We start from the raw sequence: 13,804 nt of genomic DNA, 5'->3' as shown, positions 1-13,804 counted from the left end.
TATTAATAATCATTTGAAAAACTTTAATCCTGAAAAGCACGTCGTTATGTGACTAGATTTTTCTTTTTTCTGTTTTGCTGTATTATCGAGATAAGTAACCATAACTGCATAAATTTTCTATTTATCCTCGGTATAGGATGCCACTGACGATGTACTATATACAGGGCTATCGGTCTGGCCAATGAATGCTTTTGGAGCGCAATTCATGTTGTGTAGAGTACGGTGCCCTGCACTTGAGTAGTACATTTTTACAATTTTCGCTCACCACTGTCGAGGCAGCTTTTTAAAGGATTACTTGCTAGACGACGAGGCTCTTGCTGTTAAAATACCTTCCAGATGATGAGGTTCTTGTTCTTAAAGCACTTCTAATTCCATTGGAGGTATAGGTAATAAACTGTCTTCCGTTATATCCTACATCAATCATCAGTTCTCCAATCACAACAACAAATCAGACGCGTCGACAATTTTACTTTACGGACGATTACCCATCTAAGCGGTTAGTCTAAGGAAACACTTTGTAAATCACATGTCTCGCTCACGCCCTTCTTAATTTGTTAAAAATAGTGACCGAGGGCTGTTTTTCTTTCAATTGTAACTATTCACGGTCACTGAACGTGCAGCCATGTACAAAATTTTGTAAGATATTATTTCACAGTCACGACACAAAACTTACATTTTAAGAACTTCTGTCATTAGGTACTTGCTCACTGGATTGTTCAGAATAAACTTAGGGCTTGACTATTCGGTGATATCACCTACAACTTCGTGCCGTAGTGCGTACGGTGCACTCACACTCTCTTTTACATTTCCTGTCAGGTGGAGATGACGCAGACAGCGACGAGCGCCGTGAGACTGTCAGGTGGACGCGACAGCTGCGAGATGCGTGACCCCGCGGCCACGCACCGCGGCGACTGCGGCTAGAGCCATGGCACGCACAGGTATGGGCCAGCGACGTACATTTCCTCTCAGAGCCCTTCAACCGATCGTAAGAAATATCTTAATGCGTGTCGTTTCAATCGCCATTCCTGGACAGGTCGTGAAAGCCATATAGCTCCCAAATAGAGCCAGTCACTGCTTCAAAGCTTCATTAATTTGTGATAAAATTCTATCGGGCTTCCAGCAGCATCAAACGCTTTAAAATCCACGAGCTTACGACCGAGTACTCCTCAGCCATTGTCAAGTTGGGACTGTCTTTTGGTTGCTACGACCGTACTAACATAGCCGCGCTGCCCTCTCCACGTCACTGGTGCTCGCCCGAGCGACATATAAGGTAATGTTTTCGTCGCGCGCCCGTCGTACCCTTTCAACCTTCCGATGGCCGGTTCCTAAGCCGTGATTAGCTGCAGATCGCCATTTTATTGACGGTGTTGTCACTAATTATCTCGATCACAGACATTATTAGTCTATGTAGTAACAGATGTCGAATGCAGTACAATGTCCATTTTCTAGAGTGTTCTCTTCTACCGCTGATTTCGCAGGGTATAGAAGGCGAAAGCTTCTGTCGTGTTATACACAGCGCTCTTAAGTAGTACGCGCCACCTGTCCGACATAAAACTGTCCTCATCCACATGGTATTTTATGTAGGCTTACTCCTACGTGTTTTTCACAGCTCGGGGGAATTTTGTCAGCGCATATCGTCACGAAACCACTCAATCGTATGTGTCATTAATTTGTGATGGTAGCTGAAATACAGTAAGTACACTAGGGATCTATTTGGCGCTCTATATTAAGAATGATTGCACTGTATGCTTACTCCGTGTCCAAATACGGAAGTAGACAAACTCCCTCTTTTCACTCATCTGCGTAGTTATCAGTTTTTCATAAGACTAGATGATCAACAAATCAGATACTCAAAACTATTATAACCAATGAGTTGTCAGTAGCCCGTATGATTCAAACTAGAAAATGAATCATGTGTCAAATAGTAGCTATTCTTTCTGCTATCTTTCCATAACTGTAATTTCTATTTTTATGTGTACAGTTCTTATTTCCAGAGAAGTTCTACCGGTTTGCTTCTTTACAGCGAAGTGTTGAAGGTATTAGTTTTTATATAGTTCTGCCAGGAAAAGACCTCATCCTCCCACAAGTGAAGTAATCTGTATTGTGCGTCACCTTATGAGGACTAACCGGCAGCAGCGTGAAATAACGCGGAAGTGTGAATGTGGCCCAAGTTTCTGGTGTAGGGTAGTGCAAATTCTTGTGAGCGTAGTATTTGTTTCGAACGCGTCCTCTGTTTCGATAGAGGATGCAACACGCAACGGAGGACCCACTTCAGCTCATATATTTCCCGGCGGGGTCAGGGATTTTCTCTCCCTCGTGATGACTGGGTGTTGTGTGCAGTCCTTAGGTTTGTTAGGTTTAAGTAGTTCTAAGTTCTAGGGGGCTGATGACCATAGATGTTAAGTCCCATAGTGCTCAGAGCCATTTGAACCATATATTTCCCGAAGTCCCCTTAGATCCTGCAGTGATTATGCAAACATTGTGGAGTGTTGTCTTCGACCTTTTGCTGTAATTGAGCGCTGTCATCACATGTGGCAGTATCACCATGTTTTCAGGAATTCTGGTTGTTGAAAAGAGATTAATCACGGAGATTAATCTCATCAGTCAGACGGACGTAAACTACGAGAAGAGTATGTCTAGGCATTGCTGTTTCTTCCACTTTCTATTGAACAATCATAAAGTTGCGCAACTTGTTACTTAATTGTTGCGCAGTTTTTCCAAGAGTGATCATATCTCCGATCTGTGTGACTGTCGTGTGGAATACTATTTAAGCATTGAGCATCAAACGCTTGTGAAACGACTTCAACTGATATACATAAACTATTTCTGTAATATTCTCTCTAAATGTGTGAGGCCTGCTTTCTTTATAAATTTCTCAAGAAACTTCGTAGGGAGCTAGAATATCTCAGGTAAAACTTTTTTGTTTCATCGGATTCATGCTTTAGCAAAATTTAAAACTAAAAAAATCGGAATGAAAGTTATTCTTTTATTTCTGTATCAAATGTGTAATACAGTATCGTGTTCTGGCTCTAATTTCACACTACCTCTTGTGTGGTCGCCCCACTATTCATTCTGCCATTTATATGGTCACTGCCTTTGGTAGCCATTTGTTCGTACTTTCTTGAAAATGACTGTTCCTCTTTTTTGCGAAGGGTGCCATATTTTATTAGTCGAGTGAATTTGTTCAACTCTGGCGGTAAGTCCACAATCGTGGATCTGTGCAACCCATAATTTTCCGAAATAACTTTACTCCGGCGACCGGAACAGAAGAGTACCGCATACTGGTCCGAGTACGGCGTATTGGTTCCATTCTTGTCAGAGACGGTCAAGCTCCCTCTGGTGCTCAGTTATCACTGTTACCAGTGTCCGAGTTTCAGGACTAGCATGAGCTATTGGCTATGCCCCACATACATAGGAATTTGTCATGTCACAGTTTCCACATTTCTGATTATGTGCGAATTCAGCATGTTGTGTTTCACGATACGTTATTACTTTGTCAACTTCCGTCTTGTCTGCAGCAAAGTGGTTAAAAAAAGGCACACGGTGGGCGTTTTCCAACATTGACGGCTGTCAGTTTTGTATTCATCCACAGATCCTTCTACAAATACATTAGACGTGTCATGTTACAACAGTAATAAAACACAGTTAATAGTCAATAGATTTCAAATATACTAGGAAATAATAGCTCACCTGTGTTTAATTCCAAAACCAGTGGGTCACCACGAGTTACCGCACACACTGAGCTACACACACACATCATTCTGGCTCATCTCACGACCCAGTTGAAATCATTACCCTTCGTTTACACTCTGCGTCCTTTCCTATTTCTCTGTGTGAAAACCTGAGCTACTATCCCCTCACAGCGAAGGAGATTGTTCACAACCGACGAATTACTGCTCAAATGCTACATTTTAAAAGAATATTTCTGAAAATATATAGCATTTTACTCACCTTAAAATTCTGTACTTGAAGAATTAATAGTATATTCCAGAACGCTTCAATATATTACACAGCACTTTCTTCCCCTGCAGGTTCGGGGGTTAGAATAGGGCCACAGTATTCCTGCTTGTAGTAAGAGGCGACCAAAGGGAGTTTCCTACTTTCGTCCTTTAGGATCATGGTATCCTCTAGAGTTTGACCTTGGCAGTCCAAAATTTTTCCGCAGTGGGGGTCATCCGGGGAAAGACATCTCTATGTGGTGCACCATATATCCACTGTGCGATTAGACGTTCCTTACCTCTTATCATCATGGCTCTGAATCACCACCCACAATCAAGCTCTTTTGGCGAGGACACCTTATGGTGTACATCATCTACTTCTGTTGTCCACCATCCTCTTTTGCCCACATGACAATAATGGATTTCTTCACACCATTTATCCAGTATGGTAGCCAATCTCTTATGGTGCGGCCATCAAGTACCCTCTTGGCCGTTGACCCCTGATAGCACAGGGATCACAGTGCTGATGCCTGAGCTGCGAAACCCCTGTGTATGCCAAGGACTTGATGCCATTGCGCCATAATGCCAGGTGCCCTTTGCTGTGGAGTGGAAATCATCAGGGCGGATGACCCACAATGAAGTGAACCAATTCATCTTTTGCTGGGGTCCAAAGAGCCCCAGCAGCCTTTAAGGAAGGGGAGGTTCAATGCAATGCTGAGACATATGACACCTAGTTGTTCCAGTCCCTAAGTATACCATGGGAGGAACGTTTCCTCGTTATATAGCATGCAGCAGAACCGATGGAGACGCCTTTCTTACTACCAAGCCAATCTTTTTCATAGTGCACCTGGAGGGTAAATTTGAGAAAGACGCTGCGCTGTCCCAAATGCGCAATGTGTCAGTCCTGATTTAGACAGCATTCCCAGCCCAGTCACAGGAGTTACTCACATGTGAGATGCTGGGTGATATTCCTGTTTTGGTTAGCCCCATACAAGCATCAACATTGTCGATGAGATTATTTTTCTTCTCAACCTCTGACGACGAGCTACGCGCCAATTTAGAATGGTGGTGTGTTCACTTTGTCCAGCGCGTCTATAGGGGACCTAACGACAACAGGTTTGCTACCAATACCTTCGACTTTTGAGGGTGATTCATTACCTGAAAAGGTCAAGGTCATGGTCTACCGATGTGACATCTAACCATACGTCCCTCCGTGTATGCGCTGCATGAAGTGCTAGAAGTTAGGGGACATGTCTTCTGGTGCCACACCAGTGCGACATGTAAAGACTGCAGACATTCATTGCATCTGATTATTTCCTGTGCACCTTCTCCCACCTGTGTCAGTTGTGGAGAGCACCAACCCCCTGCTCACTGGACTGCTCAGTACTCTGAAAGGAGAGTAAAATGATGGAATACAAGATCCTGGACAGGATGACTTACAGAGAGGTTAAACTGAAATATGAATGATTGCAATCCATTTGACTTCTATGGTATTATGTTGCCGCAACGATGACATCCCCCACATTAGCGATGGTACAGTCCTTGTCTAAACCCCACACAGTTGGCCCTCAGGGCTACCTGTCTCCATTCCCCTTCCTAGTGGTTGGGGACACATTTCCTTCTGTTGCTCCCAAAGCTTACCCTTTGGGCGCATCAAGTTCTTCAACGCCAGGAACATCGGTCCCTTTACCCTAGCCAGAAAAGTAACAGCCTTGTCCAGTTCCTTTCGCATGGAAGGTGTCCCTTTGGACTCCACCTTCCAAAATCTCTACCTGGGCAAGCGTGGACACCAGCCAGTGGCTGAAAGAGCCACAAGCTTCTGGTTGAATGGCTTTGTGGTTTCATTTGTATCTGAAACTACTTCTGAGAAGCCCTTGCGACAATCTTCTAACGAGAAGGGAGAGGGCAAACAGTCCAAGAAGAAGACTGTTAAGAAACGTGAGACTCTGGTGGTCCCTGCCCCACCACTCCGTATCAGTTCTGTGTCTGAAGACAAGGTGGTGATTTTAGCACACCCCAAGGACCTAGATCTCGCTGACACCTCACCTGCAACAGAAGTGGCTACAACTACTCAACCGGTGGCTCAAGGTGACATTCGCAGACCACAGATAGCGTCATCCTGCAGTTTAATTGGGGCAGTTTTCCTCCCACTGGGCTGAGTTACGACAACTCTTATGCATTACATGTGCTTTCTGGATTGACATTCAGTATAGCTGGTTCCCAGCGATGTGGAGCCCCACCCTTGGTAGTTATCAGGGATTTACAAAAATCGTACTGACTGTAAGAGGATGTCAGGTGCAGTCTGTATCTGTGTCCTTACTTTTAGAAGCTGTGGCTGTCAGAGTGAGAAAATGTGGGAAATTACCATCTGTAATGTCCGCCTCCCTCCAGATGGTGATGTACCTTACCATGTACTAGATGCTCTTATTTCCCAACTACCCTCAACTTTCCTACTCCTGGGTTATTTTAACACCCATAACCCTTTGTAGGATGCAACCAAGATCACAGGCCATGGGAAAGATGTCGATCATCTACTAACTAATCCGACATTTGGCACCAGAGTACTCATGTCAGTGTGTCGTGCATGGCACGTACTTAGCCATTTATCTCTCCATTTGCAGCCCTGGTCTTCTACCACCTATACACTGGAGTGCTCACGACGACTTGGTGGTAGTAACTACTTTCCATTCTTCCTGTCCCTCTCCCAGCATCAATCATCTGGACACTTGCTCAGGTGGAATCTTACCGAGGCAGACTGGTATGCTTTCACCTCCACTACCACCATTGAATCTCCATTGCATGGTAACGTCGATGAGGTTGTCCAGACCATCACTACTACTATTGTTGCAGCAGCTGCTTTGGCAATCCTGTGTTCCTTAGTTTGCCCACAGTGGAAGACAGAGCCTTGGTGGTCACCGGAAATTGCAGATCCCATTACAGGCTGTAGGTAGGCCCTCCAGCATTATAAGCAACAGCTGTCCGTGGAGCACCTCATTGCCTTCAAACAGCTATGTGTCTGGGTCGTAAACTCATCAAACGCCGGAAGCAGGAGTGTTGGGAACGATATGTCTCCATCATTGGAACATGGACCTCACCCTACCAGATTTGGAAGCCTTTGCAGATATGAAGCCCCTGCTGGTATATCTGGACTTTTCACGAATGGCGCTGTATACACAAAGCCAGACACAACTTCAGAGCATCTTGCTGAGTATTATGCTCGTACCTCTGCATCTGAAAATTACCGCCCCACCTTTCATACCCTAAAACAGCAGGTGGAACGACAACACATATATTTTGCCACATGCCACCCTAAGCCACAGAATGCTCCTTTCAGTGAGTGGGAATTTCTCAGTGGCGTTGCAGATTATCCAAGCACATACCCTCTACCAGGCTGTATCCATTCCCAAATAAATAAACATCTGTCAGCGGATTACCAGCGCCACCTCCTTGTCCTCTTCAACTGTATCTGGAGCGGTGGTGAATTCCCATCGCAGAGGCGAAAATGTTTCGTCGTTCTGGTACTCAAATCTGGTAAGAACCCACTAGAAGTGGATAGCTGTCGTCCTATCAGCGTCACCAACATTCTGAGCAAACTGGTCGAATGGATGGTGAGCTAGCTGTTGTGTTGGCTCCTTGAGACCTGAGGCCTTTTGGCTGCATCCCAGTGTACCTGGAGCCCTCTGTTCGAACGGCCTTTTCCCGCCATCAACACGTTATTGCTGTCTTTTTTTGAAATAACCAAAGCCTTTGACACCACCTGGCGCTCTACATCCTCGCTACTTTGTATAGGTGGGGTGTTCGCGGCCTGCTCCCGAGTTTTATACAGATGGTCTTGTGCTCTGCACCTTCAGAGTGAGTCATTGCTTCACACAGTTCCAAGAGCATGGGCTCCACCAGGGTTCTGCCCTGAACGTCCTACTCATTTGAAGTGGCATTAGTAGTCTCACAGCAGTGGTGTGGTCTCAGGATCACCATTCTGATGTGCTGACGATTTTTGTATTCCCTTTTGCTCATCCACCGTTGGTGTGATTGAACGCCGACTGCAGGGAGCCATATGAAAGGTGCTGTCACGGGCCTTCACTCAAGGCTTTCAATTTTCATTGCCAAGACTTGCGTCATACACTTCTGCCATCGTCGTATTATACGCTCACATCTGGAGCAGTAGCACGATTCACAATTGCTTAATTTTGTCGAGACTTACTGGTTTTTGCCGGTCGGGGTGGCCGTGCGGTTCTAGGTGCTTCAGTCTGGAACCGCGTGACCGCTACGGTCGCAGATTCGAATGCTGCCACGGGCATGGATGTGTGTGATGTCCTTAGGTTAGTTAGATTTAAGTAGCTCTAAGTTCTAGAGGAATGATGACCAGAGATGTTATGTCACATAGTGCTCAGAGCCATTTGAACTGGTTTTTAGGACTGGGTTTCGGCACCTGCTTAACTTGGCTTCCTCTTCTTCGTCAGCTTAAGGAAAAGTGCTGGCTGCATCTTAATATTCTTCAATGTCTAAGCCACATTGATGGGGGTGCAGATCGTCCTACAGTGCTGCAGCTGTACAAGACCCTTGTGTAGTCCTCTCTTGACTCTGGGGCCTGGTGCATGGTTCAGCCTCACTCTCAGCATTGCAGCTGCTGGACCCTATACACCACTGTGGAGTTCGACTTGCGATAGGAGCTTTCCGAACAAGCCCAGTGGACAGCCTCCTCATGGAAGCTGGGGTTCCTCCATTGCGGATCAGGCAGCAACAACTGGCAAATTATACCGCCCACATTCATAGTTCACCTTAACGTCCAAATTGCCATCTCATTTTTCCTATCATGGCGATCCATCTCCCCCAGTGGCTTCCCATATCAGGGATTCCTATTACGCTCCGGGAAAAGACTGTGCAGGGAGGTTTCTGGCCATGCTAGGACATTCCCAAGCGGGCTTCTCACACCCAACTTAAACCAAAAATGTAAAGAAAAGACAAAAGGTCACCAGCTACTTGCTAAAACACAATAATTTCAACACATCTTTAGAATCTACCAATTTCAAAGAAGAAGAAAAAAAACAATCTGTGACACCTATTTAAAAGATAGTATAGACCTAATTTGGTCAGCAAGTAAAAACAATGGTTCCTGTGTCATTAATATGAAAACAATTTCTGGTTGTTACCCTTATGGAGTTCACCAGTATTTGCTCATTGCAAGACCCAACTGTTCACAGGAAAATTTATGACTGTTTATTAACAAGTAAAATTGAAAATAGCAAAGGTGCCACAGCAATTAAAAGAAACATGAAAATAACATCAGTATTATAAAGCAGAACATTACAATGCACAATCCGCAAAAGCAAAAAAAACATAAGAGAAAAAACATGTTTTACAAAGTGGTTATCGCAAAAAATTCTATATCTTATAAAACTAATAATTTGTAGAATTAAAATAACTTTGTGGCACTAATTTAATCACTCTACTATATTTCAGTTAGTTAGCAAACAATGAGCACTGTGTCATTATACTGAAACTACTATTAATTATATGATTGTTACCTTTATGGGATTCCTCACTATAAATATGCCCCATGCAAAGGCTAATCGATCACAGTCCAATGAGAATGAATAGCTATCTGACTGATAAATGAACCAATGCCACAGGAATGAATTTACGAAACAAAATATCACAAATCTAATACATCACACAAGAACAAACATTGATCAATAAAACAGCTCTGAAAGTACAGTAGTCAATGTCTAAAAAAAAACACGAATAAATAAAACATCTGCAAAATACAAGAGTCAAAGTCTAAAAAAAAACAATAAATAGAACACCTGCAAAATACAAGAGTCAGTCTAGTAAACACCAATAAATCGAACCCCTGCAAAACACGCGAGTCAAACCTTCTCTGACAGAAACACACGTATATGCATTGAACTAAGATCCGTATAATCACTGTTCACTGACACACTCAGTAGTTCCACTGTTCCGAGGCACAATATAAGGGGAGGGGGGGGGGGGGGTTCGTCGCCACAGCTGTCAGTAGGGATTTTTATCCATCTGTTGCGTGCAATCCTGACGCTCTGCCCTCTCACGAAGTTTCTCTTGGTGGCCCGTGTCGCGTACATCTCGATTTGGCTCTATGTTTGTGTTGTCAAATTCGTGCGGTATCCTCGTTTGACACGCCAGGTTGATATTCCTGGGCAAGGATGATACTTAATGGCTCTCCTTTGTGCCACCCTTAGCTACCAGAGAACATCGAACCATGATTTACTGTCGCTTGACAGTGGGTATCCGTCAGGAAATGTCGAGAGGCGTCATTGAAGTCTGCAAGTTTCTCTGGACAGTACCTGTCAAAGGGCTCCATGCCCCTTTATCCCCTGTCTTCTGTCGTTTCACCGCGGCCGTCACCGTCGCGTGCGTGTGGTGCGTTGCCAGCAGATGATTTCCGCGCGGTGGACCGCTCGGTCATCTCAGGTCATCGCCTCCACGGAGGGTCGCACTGGTGCGGCCGGCCATTAGCTCCGGGTGCAAGATAAAGTGTTTGCCGCGTACCCTTCTTTTGTGGTCGACCGCGCTCCCGAAGTGGCCTGGTTGACAGTGTGTCCTGCTGGGAAACCCGCCAGTTTACAACTAGCCCTCCTCCTCGCTGCTCCAGCTGTCTCGTAAGAGTTTAGCCGGTTCGCTTTCACGTTCTCAACTGCATTCACAGAAATTGTTCATCGTAGTTATGTGATCACAAAATGTCATACATAATACCACTAAGTATTGTCTTTCACAGTTTTTAAGAACAAAAGTGAGACTTAATTTTTTTTTAAGTTAGATGAATCGACAATATAAAAATGAAAGTTAAATGACTTGACAATATAAAAAAATAAAAGTGAAATGACTTGACAGTATAAAAATAAAAATTAAATGAACTGACAATATTATATCTAAATCCACATCACTAATGTGGTTCACTTGCGTTTTAATAAATCAAATGTTACTTATTAATTCATTAAAATGAATAGGATTATGCCTTGTGCAAGTATAGGTCAATAGGTCAGGGCAGCATGGGGTTCACATGTTATTTACACACACATACATATGCACACCTGTTGTCTATACTACAAACTAACTACCCATAAACACGTATTACTCAAAATTCTACTTCTATCCACTACTAGTTGATCCAACAAGCTACTACAATGCTACTTCAACAAAGTGTTTACGCCACTACAACATTGTTCTAATTCGTCCTCTTCGTGACGCTCGCCTCATATGTCTTGTCACATGATAAATATGGAGAAACTTTCCTTAAACATACACAGTAAAAAGAGCAATGGTTATTTATACGCCAAAACATTTATACCAGTTGACGTACCTGATAAGAGACTCGTAATTATACATTTATCATACCCATATATTCACACATAAAACAGTAAGAAAATTTCATCTAAGATTACGTTATCACAAGAATTAATCACACAGATGACTCTGAGAAGGGTAAAAATATTTTCATCCTACAGGTTATATTACATTTTCTTACCCATTTTGCTCGAATTTCGTTCCTTCGTTATGTTACCTTTCGCTTCCAAATCAGTTATTTCGCCTGTGGTGGTTATTCTAGATTCACTTCTCATGAATGGCAAAATTGTGGTCTCATCTATTCTGTAAATCAGTTTCATCTTAACATATTGAACTTACAACAGACACAAAAGATCCGAATCCTCCTGTAGTTTAAATGACAAATGTTTTGCTTCATCCTTATTGCCTTAAACCAAGCTTTCCTTCGGTCCCATAATCAAAATTGTTTAATCTTCCTCTACCTTCAAGAGGGAAATTTCCTCAGTACAAATCATTTAGGCTGCAGTGCATCCCGCACCAGCGAAAACAGTAAGCTGTAATGCTCACAGCATCAGCAAAACACATAAACGTCGCTTTTCTAGGACAAGTATTAAAGCAGAATAATTTTTTAGGCTCTGTCTCAACATCAGTCAAGACTACAAAAAGGATCCATATTTCCGTTCCATTCTCCATTTTCTGGAAAACTGCTCGTCATTTGACTGCCATAATACTATTTCAGGGCCACGTAAATTACACAAACCACAACTCTTCTTTCACCTTGAAGGGAATCAATCTACTTACGAAATCCACAGACAGGACTTTACCTACTCAGTTATAAAGAACAAAAAAGACATTGTTGTTGTTGTGGTCTTCAGTCCTGAGACTGGTTTGATGCAGCTCTCCATGCTACTCTATCCTGTGCAAGCTTCTTCATCTCCCAGTACCTACTGCAACCTACATCCTTCTGAATCTGCTTAGTGTATTCATCTCTTGGTCTCCCTCTACGATTTTTACCCTCCTTGCTGCCCTCCAATGCTAAATTGGTGATCCCTTGATGCCTCAAAACATGTCCTACCAACCGATCCCTTCTTCTAGTCAAGTTGTGCCACAAACTTCTCTTCTCTCCAATCCTATTCAATACCTTCTCATTAGTTACGTGATCTACCCACCTTACTTTCAGCATTCTTCTGTAGCACCACATTTCGAAAGCTTCTATTCTCTTCTTGTCCAAACTAGTTATCGTCCATGTTTCACTTCCATACATGGCTACACTCCATACAAATACTTTCAGAAACGACTTCCGGACACTTAAATCTATACTCGATGTTAACAAATTTCTCTTCTTCAGAAACGATTTCCTTGCCATTGCCAGTCTACATTTTATATCCCCTCTACTTCGACCATCATCAGTTATTTTACTCCCTAAATAGCAAAACTCCTTTACTACTTTAAGTGTCTCATTTCCTAATCTAATTCCCTCAGCATCACCCGATTTAATTTGACTACATTCCATTATCCTCGTTTTGCTTTTGTTGATGTTCATCTTATATCCTCCTTTCAAGACACTGTCCATTCCGTACATATATCATATATCAAACATATATCAAAAAGACATATATCATCAATATTAACATATTAGCGTATATTGGGAAGCCATTGGTTAAACAATCGTATTATCGCATCCTGTTTTCAAGATTCCAAACTTACTCATTCCTTTCGCAGAGTTCTCCTATCTTAAAATATTCGTACACCATGCATACTATAGTAAGAGATCCTCATTTATACTGACAGATATAGAATAGTAATAGATAGATAGTGGCACTGAAAGCAGAAAATCGCAAGGCTACTAACAGCTGGGGACCTGGGTGTGCCAGACCCATAATACCCACAGATCGGATATTCCCGTGAGTTTTGCATTAATTCAACACAGATCTTGCCTCTCTCAGGAGCGACTCTTTTCAATTTACACCAAAAAACCATAAACAGCATTTCACTCGTTCACAAAGAAACCCTTTATCTTCACATTTGAACCAACGTAAATCCTAATTGCACAAGGAAAAAAAAACTAAAAACATCAATCAATCACATAGAAACACCTTTATCTTTATTTTTACCAACATATTATTCAATATGCATTTATCACAAATGTAAACTAATCAATTGTTTCTCTTCACCGTCCTCTCTACTCCTCACTGTCCTTTCTACTCAATGTATGGTTTTACATTTGACACATGGTGTAGCCCTTTTGATTTCTTCGATCGAAGAGTTTCAACTTCTATGACGTTTTCATGGGGAATCTTCCTTATCCGATACGGGCCGTTAAAGAGATTAAAAAATTTCTTGCAGACACCTGACCATTTGTTAGACAGCTTGTGTGATCTGATAAGAACTTTTTGTCCTACACGAAACACTGTTTTTCTCACGTTTTTCTTATACGCCTTGACTCTGGCTTCTGCTGCACGCTTGATGTTGCGTAAAGCTAAGTCAACAATTGCGTTCCGGCGTAGTCTCGGCTCTAGAGGCCAAGGCACCACCTCTTTGATTTTGCTCGGGGGCTCCTTGTTTTT

At 42.9% G+C, this 13,804-nt stretch overlaps 1 protein-coding gene across 1 annotated transcript in view; it reads left to right on the top strand.

Annotated features, from left to right (window-relative positions):
* Positions 1-13,804, top strand: part of LOC126484260 (zwei Ig domain protein zig-8-like) — a 442,308-nt gene that overhangs the window by 240,297 nt on the left and 188,207 nt on the right. Inside the window, exon 2 of the mRNA XM_050107679.1 lies at positions 817-938. The gene's annotated coding sequence lies outside the window, so the exon portion shown is untranslated. The remainder of the gene's footprint in view (positions 1-816; positions 939-13,804) is intronic.

The sequence above is a fragment of the Schistocerca serialis genome, chromosome 6, assembly GCF_023864345.2.
Source record: "Schistocerca serialis cubense isolate TAMUIC-IGC-003099 chromosome 6, iqSchSeri2.2, whole genome shotgun sequence".
Lineage (NCBI taxonomy): Eukaryota > Metazoa > Arthropoda > Insecta > Orthoptera > Acrididae > Schistocerca > Schistocerca serialis.
Note: the sequence above shows the minus strand (reverse complement) of the source record. Positions and strands in the feature narration are given on the sequence as shown.